The sequence below is a fragment of the Pristis pectinata genome, chromosome 13 (assembly GCF_009764475.1).
Source record: "Pristis pectinata isolate sPriPec2 chromosome 13, sPriPec2.1.pri, whole genome shotgun sequence".
NCBI lineage: Eukaryota > Metazoa > Chordata > Chondrichthyes > Rhinopristiformes > Pristidae > Pristis > Pristis pectinata.
In genome coordinates, this window is record NC_067417.1 from 6914603 (window position 1) to 6933351 (window position 18749).

The window sequence follows — 18749 nt, forward strand, 5'->3', positions numbered from 1 at the left end:
GAAGAAGTGCTAAACCAAGTCCCCAGGGCCCACCCTGAGCTTTCTGCTGCCTGTCACTTTAATTCTCCATCCCTCTGACCTATCAGTCTGTAGCCTCCTGCACTGTTACAATGAGGCCCAACACAGGCTTGAGGTACAGGACATCATCTTCCATTTGGGAAGATTGTGTCCTTCTGAACTTAATATTGAATTCTACAACCTCAGATACCTTGATCCTATCAGGATACATCACGGCTTGGTACGGCAACTGCTCTGCCTGGGACCACAAGAAACTGCAGGAAGTTGTGAACACGCCCAGCGCGTCACGGAAACCAGCCTCCCCTCCATGGACTCTGTCTAGACTTCTCGCTGCCTTGGTAAAGCAGCCAGCAGAATCAAAGACCCCACCCACCCCAGACATGCTCTTTTCTCCCCCCTCCCATCGGGCAGAAGATACAAAAGCCTGAAAGCACGTACCACCAGGCTCAAGGACAGCTTCTATCCTGCTGTTATAAGACTATTGAATTGTCCCCTAGTACAATGAGATGGAATCTTGACCTCACAATCCACCTCGTTATGACCTTGCACCTTATTGTCTGCTTGCACTGCACTTCCTCTGTAATTGTAACACTTTATTCTGCATTCTGTTATTATTTTTCTCTTGTACTACCTCAATGCACTGATGTGATGAAATGATCTGTATGGGATGGCATGCAAAACAAAGGTTTTCACTGTACCTCGGTACATGTGACAATAATAAACCAATTTACCAATTGATTTCTCTGTCTGTATCAATTGTTTAACTATGATATTGGCTCAGCTTGTTTAGATTTTTTTCTTTTTTCTCTTTATTTTTTTGCTGTAGGAATAGAGGGCATATTTACCCTGGGCTGACCAGCCTATCTATGATGCTCTTCCTGCTTTTCTTTATTGCAAAGCACAGATTAATATAGTTCTCCACTTTTCCTTGTTTTATTGAAGGACAACCATTCATCCTGAATCATGCCATCTCATTCACATTACAACTAATTTATCTGATATGGAACTGCCTCCACAGAATGCTACTGGGCTATGTTGTTGAGCAATTAGTCTTAGAAAAGGGTCTATTGTAATACAGAGTTGTGAAATAAGTGTGCCACCTGATCATCTCTCTCTCTCTTGCTCTTCCATAGCATTGAAATAATGATTCGATGACAGCCTTGTATTTCAACACATTCTTTCTCACAATTTCTCTGTCAATTTTTCATCCTTCTTACCCAACAGTTGAAAGCTAATCAAGAAGGAGTGATGTTGATTGGCTTTGAGACTCGTCATACAGAGGGGCCAATTACACAAGAAATTTTGGAACAAAGAAAAGTGAGTCGAGAAGTTAACAACCAATAACATTTATTTTAGGCAAACTGTATCTGTTTTGTACCAAGCACAAAATCATGCTTACTGTATTGGGAATATGAATTAGGTAGACATTCCTGTGGTAATCATGCTAAAACTTTCTGTCATGTGGATGAATAAAAGGATATCAAAATAAATGTAAGGGCTCGATGGGGAAGGACTACAGTTTAAGGTTCTTCTGCCACTAGAGGGGGGTGGCGGGGTCAGGCGAGGAAGCCCCTTAAATATTGTAAATATGGGATTGAGGTAGCACCCTAGGGAGCCACATGAGTGGCATCGGTGCTATGTTTTTTTATATATAAAAAGGTAACACTAATGATTGACCCGTACACGAATGCAAAGGTTTGCACTGTTTTATTGTTGTGTATAGTTTGTTTTTTATGATAAATAAAGGTTATCTTGGAATAACAAAAAAATGTTGATATAAATGTACCTGATGTGGATCATCATGGATGTGCAGTGTAATAGAGGCAATAAGGCATGTGACTCAGGGTACTTTGGACCTCTGGCCACCTTGGGTATATATTGACCAGAAATAACCCCAGAATTCAGTTCTGTTTTCACTGCCCCTCTCTAGTGCTCTCTTTCTCCATCCACCGTGTTTGTGTGTGTGTGTCTGTGTGCCTCTGTGTGTGTGTCTGTCTGTCTGTGTGTGTGTGCAAGAAAAAGAATGTGTGAGAGACTTCATGAAGATATTATGGTAGGGGGGAGAGGTGATATTCAATTTATTGAGAAAAGTTTTTATGCTATTTGGGAGAAAAGAAAAAAGAAAAGGAAAATGCATTAAATGGAAACCATGAAGGGAATAAGTGAACAGATGATTTCAAGGGTCCAAACTGTAATTTCCTGTAGTGTAATACCAGGTAAATAAACCCATTAAGAAACAGCCTTGCGGTATTTTCTGAATTATAATCATTGTTCAGAATACAGGAATGAAAAGGTAATGATGGATTCAAGAAGGCATTTGCTAGGATATCGTGTGTAGTGTTTGGCAGCCCATTACAGAAAGAGCATTAAAGCCATCAAGTGTATGCAGGTTTATGCGTCAGAAAGAAAAACACTGCATAGTGCCTTCCACATCTTTTTCAGAATGCCCTGAAGCACTTTACAGCCGGAAAAGTCCTTTTGAAGTGCCGTCATTGTTGTAATGTTAGGCAACTGGCTTTTGTACAGCATGTTTCCACCAACATAATGATCACTTAATCTGCTTTAGAACTGATGGTAGATGGACAAAGGTTCCCCGGGAAATTGGGAGAACATTTTCTTTGAACTGGCGACACATACTTCTGTGAGAGCAAATGGAACATTAGTTTAACATAGAGCTGTACAGCACGGAAAACAGGCCCTTCGGCCCAACTCGTCCATGGTGACCAAGTTGCCTAACTGAGCAGGTCCCATTTGTCTGCGTTTGGCCCATGTCCTTCCAACCCTTTCCTATCCATATCCCTATCAAAATCCCAACTGAGGCAGTGCATCACCAAAACTATGGCATTACCTCAGTATTGAACAGGAGTGCCAGATGAAAAAGTTGTGCTGTTGTCTCTGCAGTGGGATGTGCCCAGGACGAAAATGTGGGAAGATAAGAAATAAAATACAGCCGGGGCATTTGTCCCCTTGCTCCTGCTTGACCGTTCAATGAGATCATGGCCAATTTTATACCTCAATGCCACTTTCTTGCACTAACCCAACATCCTCTACCTAATAGGTGTAGTCTGAGCAGGCTCCTAACTCAAATCCTCTTGCAATGAAGCCTCAACATACAATTTGCTTTCCTATTTATTTGCTATATCTACAAGTTAATTTTCAATGTACAAGGACACTTACATCCCTCTTAAACACCTCTCAATCTCTCATCATTTCAAACATTATTCCACATCCTATTTTTCTTCCAAAGTGACCTCACATTTTATTTCGTCGTTTTATAACCACCATGCTCTTGCTCATTCACTTAGCTTCCATGAAGCCTTCCTACATTCTCCCAACAATCCTTACTTATTATCAGCAAGCTTGGATATATAACACTTGGTCTTCTCACCCAAGTCATTGATATGTGAACACATGGGGCCCATGCACATGGTTTTGGTTTCCCGACACAAAATATCCAATTTTTTCCTCTTTGTTTTTACCTGGTTGTAAACTGGTAATGGTGCAGCAGTTAAATTTTTCAACTATTAATCCAGAGGCTCAAATTAAAGTCCCATCATAACAGCTCAGCTACAGAACTTAAATTTAGTTAATAACTTGGAAACCACAGCTAGTCTTAGTACCAGTGACTACAAGAACCAAAGGATTGTTCTTAAAAAGCCATTTCATCCTCTGCCTTCCTGAGGAACATTTAGAATTAAGCAGTAAGTACTGACCTTGACAGTGACATCAAGATCCCAAAATATGAATAAACAGTCATCAACCCACCTCAGTGTATTATCCCCAATACTATTTGTTCTAATTTTGTTTGATAATATTTTGTGTCACACCTAATGGAAAATCCAAATACACCACATCTACTGGTTCTGCCTTTATCTATTCTGCTGGGTGCAACCAGAAAAAAAATTCTAACATTTTTTTCAAATATAATGTCCCTTTCATTAAATTTCCATTAACTCTGCCCAATTCTACTATTATTTTTAAGCACCTTTCCCTGTCCTGCCCCCACCTCCTTAATAATAGGTTCTAATATTTCCCTACTATCTTATTTTTTTTTCCATTTATTGTTCAGAATCAGGACATCACTGCCAAGGTCGGCGTTTAATACTTGCCCTTATTATCCAAATCTTGAGGGGAAATTTTTTCACTGAGAGAGTGGTTGGAATCTGGCTGCCTAAGGAGGCAGGTATTCTCACACATGTAAGCAGCATCTAGACAGGCACTTGAAGGCATAGGAGGCTATGGACCAAAGGCATGTCAATGGGACCAGCATTGATGTACAATGGTCAGCATTGACATGGAGGGCTGAACAGCCTGTTTCTATGAGGTGTGACGCTATTACTCTATGAAAAAGTAGTGCTGAACCACACTCTTGGACCATTGAAATTCTTCTGGTGAACGCACTCCCACAGTGCTGATGGCTTGGGAGTTCCAGAACCTGGACCCAGTCATGATGAAGGACAGGTAATATATTTCCAAATCAAGATTGTGTGAGAAAACCTGGAAGTGAACTGGTAGGTGGTGGTGTTCCAATGCCCTTGTCCTTGTTGGCAGGATAATCCATGAGTTTGGGAGGTGCTGTCAGAACGGTCCAGGCTACTGCAGTGCATTTTGTTGATGGTAGGTACAAAATGGTATCAGGATAACATGTTTGCTTTTCGCCTTGACTTCACCAAGCCTCAACAGCCTTCAATGCCACCTTTTCAGACATTAGATCAGTCTTCCGGAGAGTGAACCCGTGGAAAGCAATTGGCCCAGTTGGACTCCGTGGCTGCGTCCTCAGACCCTGCACAGATCAGCTGACGATGGTATTTGCAGACAATTTAAACCTTTCCCTACTTAAATCTGAGGTCCCCACCCGCTTTAAAAAGACCAAAATCATCCCAGTACCAAAGAAAGGTAACATGCCTTCTCCCTGGGTCTAAACTCATTGCTGAAGCATCTGGACAGTAAAGACACCTACATTAGAATGCAAACTGGAGGAGCAGCACCTTCACTTAATTGTTCCATTTTCCCTCTTGGAACTGTGCAGCCTAACGGCGCGAACATTGAGTTCTCCCACTTTAGGTAATCCCCACCCCCCTCCCCCACCATACTTCTTCCCTTTTCTCATCTCTTTTTTTAAATCTCTCTCTTCTTCCCTTTGATCCACCCCCGGTGGATCTGCTCTCCCCTCCTCCCCCTGCACCTGTGTATCACGATCTCTTACCTTCATCTACCTATCACCACCTTGTGCCCACCCTGTCTCCCCTCTTTTGTCCACCTATCACTGCTCTGCTTTTCCCTCCTATATATTGGACTTCCCCTTTTCCTACCTTCGGTCCTGAGAAAGGGTCCTGACCCGAAATGTTGACCGCCTGCTTTTCTCCACGGATGCTGCCTGGCCTGCTGAGTTCCTCCAGCATCATAGTGTTTTGCATCTAGATTCCAGAATCTGCAGTCCTTTGTTTCTCTACATTAGACTATTGTACTTGATTACAGCTCTGCCTTCAGTATTATAATTCCAAGCAAACTCATCTCCAAACTTCTCGACCTGGGACTCAACACCTCCCTTTGCAACTAGATCCTTGACTTCCTGACCTACAGACCGCAATCAGAAAGGATAGGTAACAACACCTCTGTTATGATTATCCTCTACACTGGTGCCCCACAAGGCTGCATCCCCGTATGCTCATGACTGCGTGGCCAGATTTTGCCCTAACTCCATCTAGTAGTTTGCAGAGGACACCACTGTAGAGGGCAGTATCTCAAATAACAATGAGTCCGAGTACAGGAAGGAGACCTTAGTGACATGGTGTCATGACAACAACCTCTCCCTCAATGTCAGCAAAACAAAAGAGCTAGTCATTGACTACAGGAAGAGGGGCTGTGCACATGCTCATGTCTACATCAACAGTGCTGAGGTCGAGAGGGTTGAGAGCTCTAAGTTCCTAGGAGTGAACATCACCAATAGCCTGTGCTGGTCCAACAACATAGATGCCACTGCCAATAAAGTCCACCAGCGCCTCTACTTCCTCAGGAGGCTAAAGAAATTTGGTATGTCCCCCTGACCCTCACCAATTTTTACAGATGCACCATAGAAAGCATCCTGTCTGGATGCATCATGGCTTGTAATGGCAACTGCTCTGTCTGGGACTGTAAGAAACTGCAGAGAATTGCAGACACAGCTCAGCACATCACGGAAACCAGCCTCCCCTCCATGGACTCTGTCTACACTTCTTACTGCCTCGGTAAGGCAGTAAACATAATTAAGGACACCTCCCACCCGGGACATTCTCCCTTCTCCCCTCCACTGTTGGGCAGAAAATACAAAAACCTGAAAGCACGTACCACCAGGCTCAAGGACAGCTTCTATCCCGCTGTTATAAGACCATTGAATGGTTCCCTAGTACGACAAGATGGTCTCTTGCCCTCACAATTTACTTTGTTATGGCCTTGCACTTTATTGTCTGCCTGCACTGCACTTTCTCTGTAACTGTAACACTTTATTCTGCATTTTATTACTGTTTTCCCTTGTACTACCTCAATGCACTGATATGATGAATTGTTCTGTATGGATGGCATGCAAAACAAAGTTTTTCACTGTACCTTGGTACATGGGACAATAATAAACTAATTTACCAATTTACCAATGTACTCCTGCACATTTTACTCTGGAAGGCTACATTTGCTACCTTCCAAACTGTGTGGGATCTGTTGTAGGATCAATAACATCTTGGAAGATGACAACTAGTGCATGCATTACTTCTGTAGCCACCTCTTTCAGAACCTTGAACATCGAGTCATGCCCAAGACCACAAGAAATTGCAGAGAGTTGTGGACACAGCCCAGTCTATCATGAAACCAATCTCCCCTCCATGGACTCTGTCTACCCTTCTCACTGCCTCGGCAAAGCAGCCAACAGAATCAAAGACCCCACCGATCCAGGACATTCTCTCTTCTCCTCTCTCCCATCAGGCAGAACGTAAAAAAGCTTGAGAACATGCACCACCAGGTTCAAGGACAGCTTCTATCCCGCTATTATAAAACTCTTGAATGGACCTCTGATACGATAAAGATTAACTCTTAATTTCTCAATCTACCTTGTCATGACCCTTGTACTTTATTTGTCCAACTGCACTGCATTTTCTCTGTAACTGTAACACCACATTCTACATTCTGTTTTTTTTTCCCTTTTGTAATACCTACATGTACTTATGTACGGAATGATCTGTTTGGATGACACGTAAACAAAAGCTTTTCACTGTATCTCAGTACATGTGACAATAATAAACCAATTACCAATTCATTGTCTTTCATCTCCATTTATCTCTCAATATTATTTTCTAGACCAGGAGAAATTGAAACATAGAACCATAGAACAATACAGGCCCTTCAGCCCACAATGTTGTGCTGACCTTCAAACCACTCCTAAGACTATCTAACCCCTTCCTCCCACATATCGCTCTATCTTAAATTCCTCCATATGCTTACCTAACAATCTCTTGAACTTATAGAACCATAGAACAATTGGAAGCTTTAATTTTGAAGAGAGGCTTGCAGTATTTGTCCAGAAAGGGTAAGAGGTGATTGGATAAAGGGTTTTAAAAGGATGAGGTTTTTAGCTGATCACTTTCACCAAGCTGAGAGTTGTGTAAGGAGACATTAGCTTCAACCTCTCAATGAGAGACTGAAGAGAAAGCCTAGTTGGAATATTTTAAATGGAAGATTACTGTAGGCCAGAGATTTCTCCATCGCTGACTGTCAAACCATTTAGGAGTGTGAACTCAGCAATTTCAAAAGAGGACTGGGGCGGGGTACCTTCTCATTTAATGATACTCATGATATGGGCTACTTTATTTGGCTAATTATCAGTACCTTATTCGGTGTGGGTTTTTTTACACACTGTCATTGTAATGCTATTAAGGAAAGGTTATAGAGTTAAGGTATCGCGCTAGTAATTGCTCAGTATTGAATAGTCAAACACTCTAAAAGCCATGTGCTGTTTGCAAATGGTTTCTTTTTCTCTCTAATGTGATTAAGTGTGGCTCATCCTTTCCAATTAATCACACAGCACCCTCGCTGCTGTTGATTTTAATTTAAGTGAACTCACAGTTAGGTCAAACTCCACAAATGAGCCATTAATTTTCTAATCCGTGTTATATTAACAACAGGTTATCGTTATCTGACAAACCTTTCCTCTGTGTGATTATGTGCCTGATAAGGGTTTGCCATCATTTAACTGTGGGTTTTTCTTTTCTGCTCCTCTCCCTTGGTGGATCTTGGGGCAAAACTATTCCTTCTGAGGGGTTGTCATTGTGCTAATTCCCTCCGACTGCAACATCACTGAATGTGGTTGCATCACTGACCTCCTATCAATTAAATATCATGGGTGACAAAGACTATGGAAAATGTTCAGCAGGTCAGGCAGCATCTGAGGAGAAAGAAGCAGGGGTAATGTTTCAGGTCCATGTCCTAACATTGAAACTGGGAATAGTTCAAAATGAAACAAGTTGGGGTGGGGGGAGGTGAGGAGCAAACAAAAGGGAAGTCCATGATAAGGGTCTGAATGACCAGGACAACAAGATGGAAGGACAACAAGTATGGTTAACACGAGGGGACATAATTTTAAGGTGATTGGAGGAAGATATAAGGGGGATGTCAGGGGTAAGTTTTTTTTTACACAGAGAGTGGTGGGTGCGTGGAACGCACTGCCGGCAGAGGTTGTGGGGGCGGGTACATTAGGGACATTTAAGAGACTCTTAGATAGACACATGAATGATAGAGAAATGGAGGGCTACGTGGGAGGGAAGGTTTAGATAGATCTTAGAGCAGGATAAAATGTTGGCACAACATTGTGGGCCGAAGGGCCTATACCGTGCTGTAGTGTTCTATGAACAAACTGAAAGCCTATTGGAGAGGTGAGGTGGCCCTTTCTGGAAAAGAGGCAATAAATTAAACATTGAGGCAAAAGTAATTGAATTGTTAACTTTGTTTTCAACCCCACATATGCTGCCTGACCTGCTGAATATTTCCCATTTTTATTTCAGATTTCCAGATTCAGAACACTACACAACTGATTCTCCATAACAATATTGAGGATAAGATAAGATATCTTTATTAGTCACATGTACATCGAAACACACAGTGAAATACATCTTTTACTTAGAGTGTTCTGGGGGCAGCCCACAAGTGTTGCCACGCTTCTGGCGCCAACACAGCATACCCACAACTTCCTAACCCGTATGTCTTTGGAATGTGGGAGGAAACCGGAGCACCCGGAGGAAACCCACGCAGACACAGGGAGAACGTACAAACTCCTCACAGACAACAGCCGGAGTTGAACCGGGTCTCTAACACAGTAATAGCATTACACTAACCGCTACACTACCATGCCAGCCCTAGAGCTAATGTCTTTCAGATTAAACTGATGTTCCATATTCTCCCTGACTGGATGTATAAAATCCCACAAAGCTTTTCAATGAAGAGCAGGAGATCACCCCACTTCATCATTACTTCAGAAGGGACATCACTGGCACAGGTTGTTCGGTCGGTATCATAATGCTGATTGGAAGAGCTGGCTGTGTATAAATTTGCTAATATAGAACATAGAACAGTACAGCACAGGAATAGGACCTTTGGCCCACAACGTCTGTGCTGAACATGATGCCAAATTAAAACTAAATTTCTTCTGCCTGTGCATGATCCATATCCCTCCAGTCCCTGCTTCTACATGTGTTACTGTAGACACCAGACCTCTGAATCAGATATTTTGTGAGTTCTGTCATAGGAGAAGATTACTCTGCAGATAGCGAGAAAGATTCAGGGATGTGTTGAAAACTTCCCTGAAGTGTAATATTTCCACCAACTCCTCGTAATCTCCATTCTGTGACTGCTCAAAATACAGAAGGGGCGGTCGAATTACACTGAGAACCTTCTGCCCTTCTGCTGCCTCGGGAAGGCAGCCAACATAATCAAGGACCCCGCCTACCCTGGTCATTCTCTCTTCTCCCCCACCCATCGGGCAGAAGATACAAAAGCCTGAGGAACACGTACCACCATGCTCAAGGACAGCTTCTATTCCCATTATCTGACTCTTGAACGGACCTCGTACTCTATAGATGAACTCCTGATCCTCGTTGTGGCCCTTGCATTTTATTTGTCTACCTGCACTGCACTTTCTGACTGTAACATTATATTCTGCATTGTGTTCTTTTTTCCTTTTGTATTAACACCATCAAATGCATGGAATTATCTGTCTGGATGGCACACAAAACAAAAGTTTTTCACTATCTCTGTACATGTGATGATAATAAAACAAGACCAATACAATGCAGCATGCAAGACCTCCGCCTAGGCAACAGAAGAATCACATCACCTCGCAAACTACACACTCACTTGTCCCGGGACCCAACTCCTGCATCATCTGTGGAAGAGTCAGTGGTTCCCAAATTTGCCTCACCAGCCACATTAAAACCCACAGAACCAGAATGGGAGCAAGTCAAACTCAATCTTGAGGGACTGCCTAAGAGAAAGACTCAAGAACAGGAATGTTGTAGGAAACAGCACACAATGTGTTAGTCTGCTGCTGGGACTTTTACTTGGCCAGGCATGCTAAACTGCTGTGAAGAGTGATTATTTAGTCAGTTGGAGATTTTCTTTGGTTGGTGATACATGGTCATAATTGTCAGATCCTTGTAAAAAGTGAGCAGCCTTATCTTCACAGTTTTGCCACCAAACAATGCAACGGGTTCAAATGTTCTCTCCCAAAACCATCCAGAGAATTTGCTAAAGAAATAATTCATGGCTATCATGTCCTCAGGTCAAGTAAATGACTTTTGCCCCATCCCAAAGACTTTGGGATCAGAATGCTGCACGACTGACTCTCCATGACAATGTTGAGGAGTGAGAGTTGCTGTTTTGGCCCCAGCTTCAGGCACAAACTGAGCCAAAAGGTCAAGCTAAAATTCGTGTTATTTTACTTCACAAATTTCCACACAAATACTTTGAAAACTGCCAGAACAGAAAATCTGTCCTGAACAGACACAACCCATGAAAAAGACACATAAAAAATGACTTAATATATTTAAAATTGCAGTGTAAGAATTCAGTGCACCTTGTTTAATATGGCTGAAAATAGGTTTATCAGAAAGTAAAACAATTTCATCTCCAATTGTTGAGTGACAGAGTAAGATGATATAAAGTTAATAAAGCTGATTTTTTTGTTGTGCCTTATAAAAACACAAGTTAATCTGATGTTTTGTTTTAAATGAATTTAAAGTGTCTTTCCTCTCCACCTGGGCTCAACACTGCTCCCCAACAAAACTGTGGGAGGATCTTCACTAGAAAGACTGCAGTTATTCAGAATCAGATTTATTATCACTGACTGATAGAATGTGAAATGTGTTGTTTTGCAGCAACAGTACAGTGCAAAGACAAAAAAATACTATAAACTACAAGATAAATAAATAGTGCAAAAAAGGAACAACAAGTAATATTCATGGGTTCATGGACTGTTCAGAAATCTAATGGCAGAGGGGAAGAAGCTGTTCCTGAATCTTCAGGCTCCTGTACCTCCTCGCCAATGGTAGTAATGAGAAGAGGATATGTCCTGAGTGGTGAGGGTCCTTAATGATGGATGCCACCTTCTTAAGGCCCCACCTCTCGAAGTTGTCCTCCATGGTGGGGAGAGTTGTGCCTGTGATAGAGCTAGCTGAGTCTACAACCCTCTGCAGCCTCTTGCAATCCTGTGCATTGGAGCCTCCATGCCAGGCTGTGATGCAACCAGAATGCTCCGCACCGTACATCTGTAGATATTTGCAAGAGGCAAATTCAAGCAGGCAGCTCACCACCACCTCCTCAAGGGAAATTAAGACAATAAAAGCTGGCTTTGCCAGTAATGGCAAAATCCCCAAAAAGTAAATGAATGATAAAAATATCTTAATATTGCATCACTCCCTCTGTGCAGTACTATAGTGTGCCTGCTGCAGTTGAACAGTAGTGACCAAAAAAAATCCATGATTTCCTGATGGATGTTCTGGGCAACATGTCACATGCTGAAGGATTTTCTCACCAGAATTCTACTCTGTTAGAATCTTCCTCATTGTTTATAAAGAGGAAAGAATGTTGTTCACTAAATTTGGTGAGTGTGTGAACAAGAACCAGCTGTAAGGTTGAAGATTTGCCCAATTATTGAGCCAGAACATACTGATCTTCAGCTGGAAGTCCTGTGAGGGACTGCTGGTGATTAGAGTAGATTATTGTCATATACACCAGGGTGCAATGAAATTCCGTGTTTGCATGAAGCTCAGAGTGAACAGTGCACATGGTGATAATAAATACAGCAACAAATGCAAAACAGCAGACTGGTGCAAAGACAGTATTGTGATCTGAAGTAGTGCAAAAAGAATAGCAAAATGACAAAAATAGAATAACCGAGAGAGGGAGAGTTAAGAGTCCGAGAACATGGCAGCATCACCAGGAAGGGGATGTGAAAGAGGTGATTAGTTCAGAAGTCCTATAGCAGTGGGGAAGAAGCTGTTCTTGAGTCTGGATGTCTGGCCTTTCAAACTCCTGTATCTTCTCCCAGAAGAGAGAAAAGGGAATGGCCAGGGTGGCAGGCGTCCTCGAAGATACCATTTGCCTTCCTGAAGCAACGTACCGTGAAGATGGACTGGATGGAAGGAAATGATGAGCCTGTGATGACCACTCTCTGCAGGTTCTGCCGGTCAAGAAAATATTTACAGTGTAGAGGTGGCTGTGCCCCTGACTTACCACTGTGCATTGAAACATGGCATTTGGGCTGGAGCTGGTTGCCAATCACCATTCCACCTGACCTTGGCATCTACTGCTGGTCTGGGGAGAAGAACAAATATCCTAAACCAAGAATCAACTGCACTCCTCATCTGGCTTCCAATTGTACACCAGTGATGGCTGGCAAAACTAGCATCACTCCATTCATAGAGTCATACAGCACAGAAACTGGCCCTTGAGCTCAACTTGCCTATGCTGACCAAAATGTCTACCTGAGCTGATCCCATTTGGCCCATATCCCTCTCAACCTTTTCTATCCATGTACCTGTCCAAATGTCTTTAATCATTGTAATCACCTCTACAGCTTCCTCATTTCATATAACCACTGCTTTTGGCATGAAAAACTTGCCCCTCAGGTCCCTTTTAAATTTTTCCCCTCTCACCTTAAACCTATGATCTTTAGTTTCAGACTCCCATCCTCCCTCACTCCCCTCTCCTCCTGTCTGCTCTCCTCATGACTTTATGTACTTCTAAGGTCATCCCTCCACCTCCTACACTCTAGGGAAAAATGTACCAGCCTCTCCTTACAGCTCAAGTCCTCCAGTCCTGTTGACATTCTTCTGAATCTTTTTCGCAACCTTTCCGCCTTAATGGCATCCTTCATCTAGCTGGGTGAAGGGAATGGCAAACAAGACTTCCCTGCGTGATCTCACCAACGACTTGTACAGTTGTAAAGTGTCATAAGGCTGCATCATCTGAATGGACTCTCTAACTTTAACTAACAAGGTAGGTGCAGGTCAGTGGTTCTGTTACCTTTCTTACATTTTTAATTAGTAACTAGTACTTTAAGATATTTTAAATACATTTTTGTTGAATTATTAAATCACTAACCTTTTTAAATGCAGCTGAATACTAGTGACATTTAAGAACACTTTCAAAGACCTTTGAGAGCAAAGAATTCTCAGAAGGCCATTTAAGGGGTGAAGCTTCAGGATTTGCTACCCGAGACCTAACCCAAATCCACAGAACAAATAGCAAGTATGAAATGGCAGCAATAAGTGCTGGAAACACCCAGTATCAATGGAAGGAAAAACAGAATGTTTCAGGTTGAAGAACCTTAATCAGAACTCAGTAAGAAATAAAGACATATGTGCAGATGAGGGAAAGTGCAAGGGTTTGTCATTGGACTTGTATATACACAGAGGGAGGGGTATTCTTATGCAATACCTTCCCCTCTCCTTTGTCTTTCAAGTGGGAGGTTAAACCAATGATTTGCTTTCCCAGTTAGATGTAAAAGATCCAATGGCTCCAATCAAAGACAAAGGAGTCATGTCAGTGCCTTGACCAATATTTATTCTACAGGAGCTCCCCAGGTAACCAGCACCCAATTTATGGATGGCCCATAAGCCATTTGGGTCTTTGGAGCCTGCTCCACCATCTGATTTTTTTTTTGAAACTAAAAAATATTTTGCTTTCTTATTAAAATACCCCTCTATCAAGAAACCAATTAATCTCAGTGTTGAAAGTGATCAGTGACTGAACCACCACAGATCTCCAGAGTAAAGAATTTCAAAAATTCACCATTCTCTTAAGGAAGAAGTTTCTCCTCATCTCAATGGCCCCAGCTTTTATTTTGAGACTGTCTCACTAATTTGAGACTTCCCAGCCAGGGTAAGCGGTCCTTCTGAATCCACCTCATTGAGCCCTTTAATGAGGTCACCTCTCATTCTACACTCTGGAGAATGGCAGCTAAGCTGACTCAATCTCTCCTTATATGACAGACCTGGCATCAGTTTGGTGAACTTTTGCTGCACTCCTTTTGTGCCAAAGATTTTTCCCCCCCTCAGGTAAGGAGTGTAAAACTGAACACACACGAGGTGTCTGACCAAAGCCCTTCATAATTAAAATCTGGATTTTTTTCTTTACAAAAAGGTTTACAAAATATTAATTTCCCTTAACATTTTGAAAACTTCACCTTTAACCTGTTAAATTCTTGGATCATAGGGCAATACAGTTACTCTGTTCAAGAGATATTAAGGCAGACACAAATAGGCAAGGCATAGAAGGATACAGTCCTAATTATCACAGTGTCAAACAAAGAGCAAGTTTGCTGAGAACCCAAATGCAGAACACCAGTATGAGACTGAAGTCAGGATACATCCTCAGAACCAAACCAGAAGGAATCTAGCCTCAGGGCTCTGAGGAAGAGTCCCAGCACAGAAACAGGATATCCGAGGAGAAACAGCAAAACCAGGACTGCTCTAGAGTGGCCAGCTCTAAGCAGCCAGGAGACAAAGTATACCCAAAGATTGACCAATACACTAGCAACCAGTGCTATTGGAACCAGGGTTCTAATACTAGTCTCCTGATGGAACTCAGGTGTGTGTTATTATGCAATTAGTAGTGCATGGAAATCATTTGCTGCACAAGGCACCATCAATGGGGCCGAATCGAGGACCAGCACTCGGAACCATGACACTAATGCAGACAACTAGGATTAGTGTAGACAGGTAAGAAGGTCAACATAGACATAGTGGGATGAAGGGCTGTATATCTCTATAACTGTATGACCTTAGAACCTCACTTCTTATTTTAACCCTTGGAGTCTAGTTATCTGACAAGAAGGACTCAGAATCAGAATCAGATTTGTTTTCACTGACTTAAATAACGTGAAATCTGTTGTTTTGCGACAGCAGTACAGTGCAAAGACAAGAAATTACTATAAATTACAAAAATAAATAAAAAAAAATAATGAGGTAGTGTTCATGGGTTCATGGACTGATAGCAGAGGGCAAAAAGCTGTTTCTGAATCATCGAGTGTCGGTCTTTGGGCCCCTGTACATCCTCCCCGATGGTAGTAGCGTGAAGAGGGCATATCCCTGAGGGAACCATTTGTGTGTATTCATGACTGTGTCACAAGATGTGTATACAGGTGTCTGCATTTTGAATATTTCCTTACATAGGAAATGGACACTGTGAATTTTAAAAGAAAAAGTCTGAAAGCTTTGTTAAATCTTTTGGACGTGAAGATAAGCTGTAATTACAAAGATATTGTACGTTGTGTGAAGGTGTGAATATTCTCCTGATGGTATGATGAGCTTTGGAAGCAAGGTTGAGAGGGAATGTTAGGATTCCCCTGTACTGACCTTTCATCTAAAGAGGGGACGGCACCATTCTGTATGGAGCTATTGCTATATACCTGGCTTAACTCCGAAAGGACAAGTCCAGCTCGTGTGCAGTTTCATAAAGGCAGACGATTATTGGTTGAAAGCATTTCCAGGGGCTTAGTGGACTGATAGAATCAGTTCAATTAAAATACTGAGAAGTGCCAGAATGCATCGCTCACTCATGGAGAACTAAATGGATCCCTATTTTCACGTGTCCAAAAAGCCATGAAATTAATCAGAAATGTGACAAACATTTCTGTGATATTGTCAAAATTGACATCAGAGAGGTTGAGGGCTGTGTTTGTCCAGTTCTGAGTGGTTTATAAAATCTAAGCTTTCGACATTCCTTGTCGACTGAGCATTCCCAAAGACCGAAGATACTTACAATTAACACATTTAAATAAAGACTTGCATTTACATCACACCTTTCACACCTCAGTATATCCCAAAGCACTTTACAGCAAATGGTCTACTTCTGAAGTATAGACACAGTGGTAATGTAGAAATTTCAACTATCAGTATAAACACAGAAAGTTCCTGCAAGAGCAATGCAGTAATGACCAGGGATCTTTGTAATTATAGCTTATCTTCATGTATAGACGATGTTATAAACCTTTCAGCTTTCTTTCCTTTAAAATTAATTGTGTCCAATTCCTATGTAAGGAAATATTCAAAACTCAGAAGCCTGTACACAAATCTTATGACATGGTGGTGAATTCACATGAATTGTTCCGATCAAGTTCTGAAAATGTTGATTGTAAAATTGTCAACCAGACCCCAAAGATAATCCTCATTTTTTTCCTTCAAATTGCAATGTTTACATCCACCTTAGAGAACAAATGGTTTAAGATCTCAGGTGAAAGACTTCACTTCCAGCAGTGCAGGACTCCCTCAGTACTGTACTGAAGAGTTAGGCTGGAGTTTTCCAAACCTCCGGAGTAGGATCTGAATCCACAACCTTCCAAGGTAGCTGCATGTGGCAAACAAACAAGCCAAAAGTAATACTTTTATCAATGTTAAAATCTTCATGTCTGATATTAACGCCTTCCCACTTTTTTTTTGGATTCATTCTTAGGTTGAGACCATCTCTATCCATTTCAGTATTACCTGCCCATCTATAATAGAAGGTGGTGGTGTACACTTGAACTCTGCAGGACATGAGGTGAAGATACTCCTTCAGCATCGTTGGGACAAGGACTTCTGGGATGGTGTATGGTTTGGAGAAGAACAGAGGTGTTGAACCTACCACCTTCTTGCCATCTCTGTGGAACTGGAATTGGAATTGGTTTATTATTGTCATATGTACCAAGATACAGTGAAAAACTTTGTTTTGTGTGCCATCCATACAGATCATTTCAAAACAGAAGTACATCAAGGTAGTACAAGGAAAAGCAATAACAGAATGGTGATAGCCATCAATAGAATTGGCTACGTAAGTATGTTTAGACCTGAAAAGTCAGCCCTATGTTTTCAACAGTGATGACTGCTACAATTGAATAGCCAACAACTGTCTCTGCCCTCACAAGGGGAATGAACTCCTGCTTGAGGTGGCACGTGGAGTCAGACATCACTGATCGATTCTCTAGGCCAGAAGAGGATAAATTTCTGAGTGATTTATTTGTGACTTTACCATTAGAATCAATTCTGAAAATCAAATGATTGGGGAAGGAATTCTCACATCTTGGTAGACTTTCATTTTTGTGCTTTTAATTCCTTTTAATTTTTTTTTAATTCTCAAGGATGATACCAGGACTGGAGGACTTGTGTTAAAAAGAGAGACTGGACAGGCTGAGACATTTTTCACCTGGAGTGTAGGAGGCTGAGGGGTGACCTGATAGAGGTATTTAAGATTATGAAAGGCATAGATAGGCTAGAGAGTTAGTATCTTTTCCCCATGGTAATGGTATCTAAAACTTCTCATGATAAAGGTGTGATTAAGCTAGAGATGGTGCAGGAAAGATTGACATGGATATTGCTGGATCTGGAGGGCTTGAGTAATGAAGAGACATTGGATAGGCTGGAACTGTTTACCCTGGAGCGCAGAAGGCTGATCGAGGTGTCTCTCTTCTCTCCTCTTCCATCGGGTAGAAGATACAGGAGCCTGAGGGCACGTACCACCAGACTTAAGGACAGCTTCTACCCCACTGTGATAAGACTATTGAACAGCTCCCTTATACAATGAGATGGACTCTGACCTCACAATCTACCTTGTTGTGACCTTGCACCTTATTGCACTACACCTTCTCTGTAGCTGTGACACTTTACTCTGTACTGTTATTGTTTTTACCTGTACTACATCAATGCACTCTATACTGACTCAATGAAACTACACTGTGTAATGAATTGACCTATATGATCAGTTTGTAAGACAAGCTTTTCACTGTACCTCTGTACAAGTGACAATAATAAACCAATACCGATACCAATAAGAGGCATAGATATGGTGGATGGTCACAATCTTTTTTCCCAGGGTAGGGGAGTCTAAAACTAGATTTATGGTGGGAGGGGAAAGATTTAAAGAGGACCTGAGTGGTAATTTTTTCTCACAGAGGGTGGTGGGTATATGGAACGAGCCGCCATATGAAGTGGAAGAGGCAGGTACAACTACAATGTCTAAAAGACATTTCGGACAGGTACATGGATAAGCAAAGTTTAGAGGGAAATGGGTCAAACATAGGTAAATGGGACTAGCTTAGGTAGGCAACTTGGTCAGCATGGAGCGGTTGGGCTGAAGGGCCTGTCTCCGTGCTGAATAACTCTATGAATCGATGACACTGTTTGGACAACATCAGGGATGGAACTACGCAGCTGGTGAAAGCAGAAGTTCACACCCTA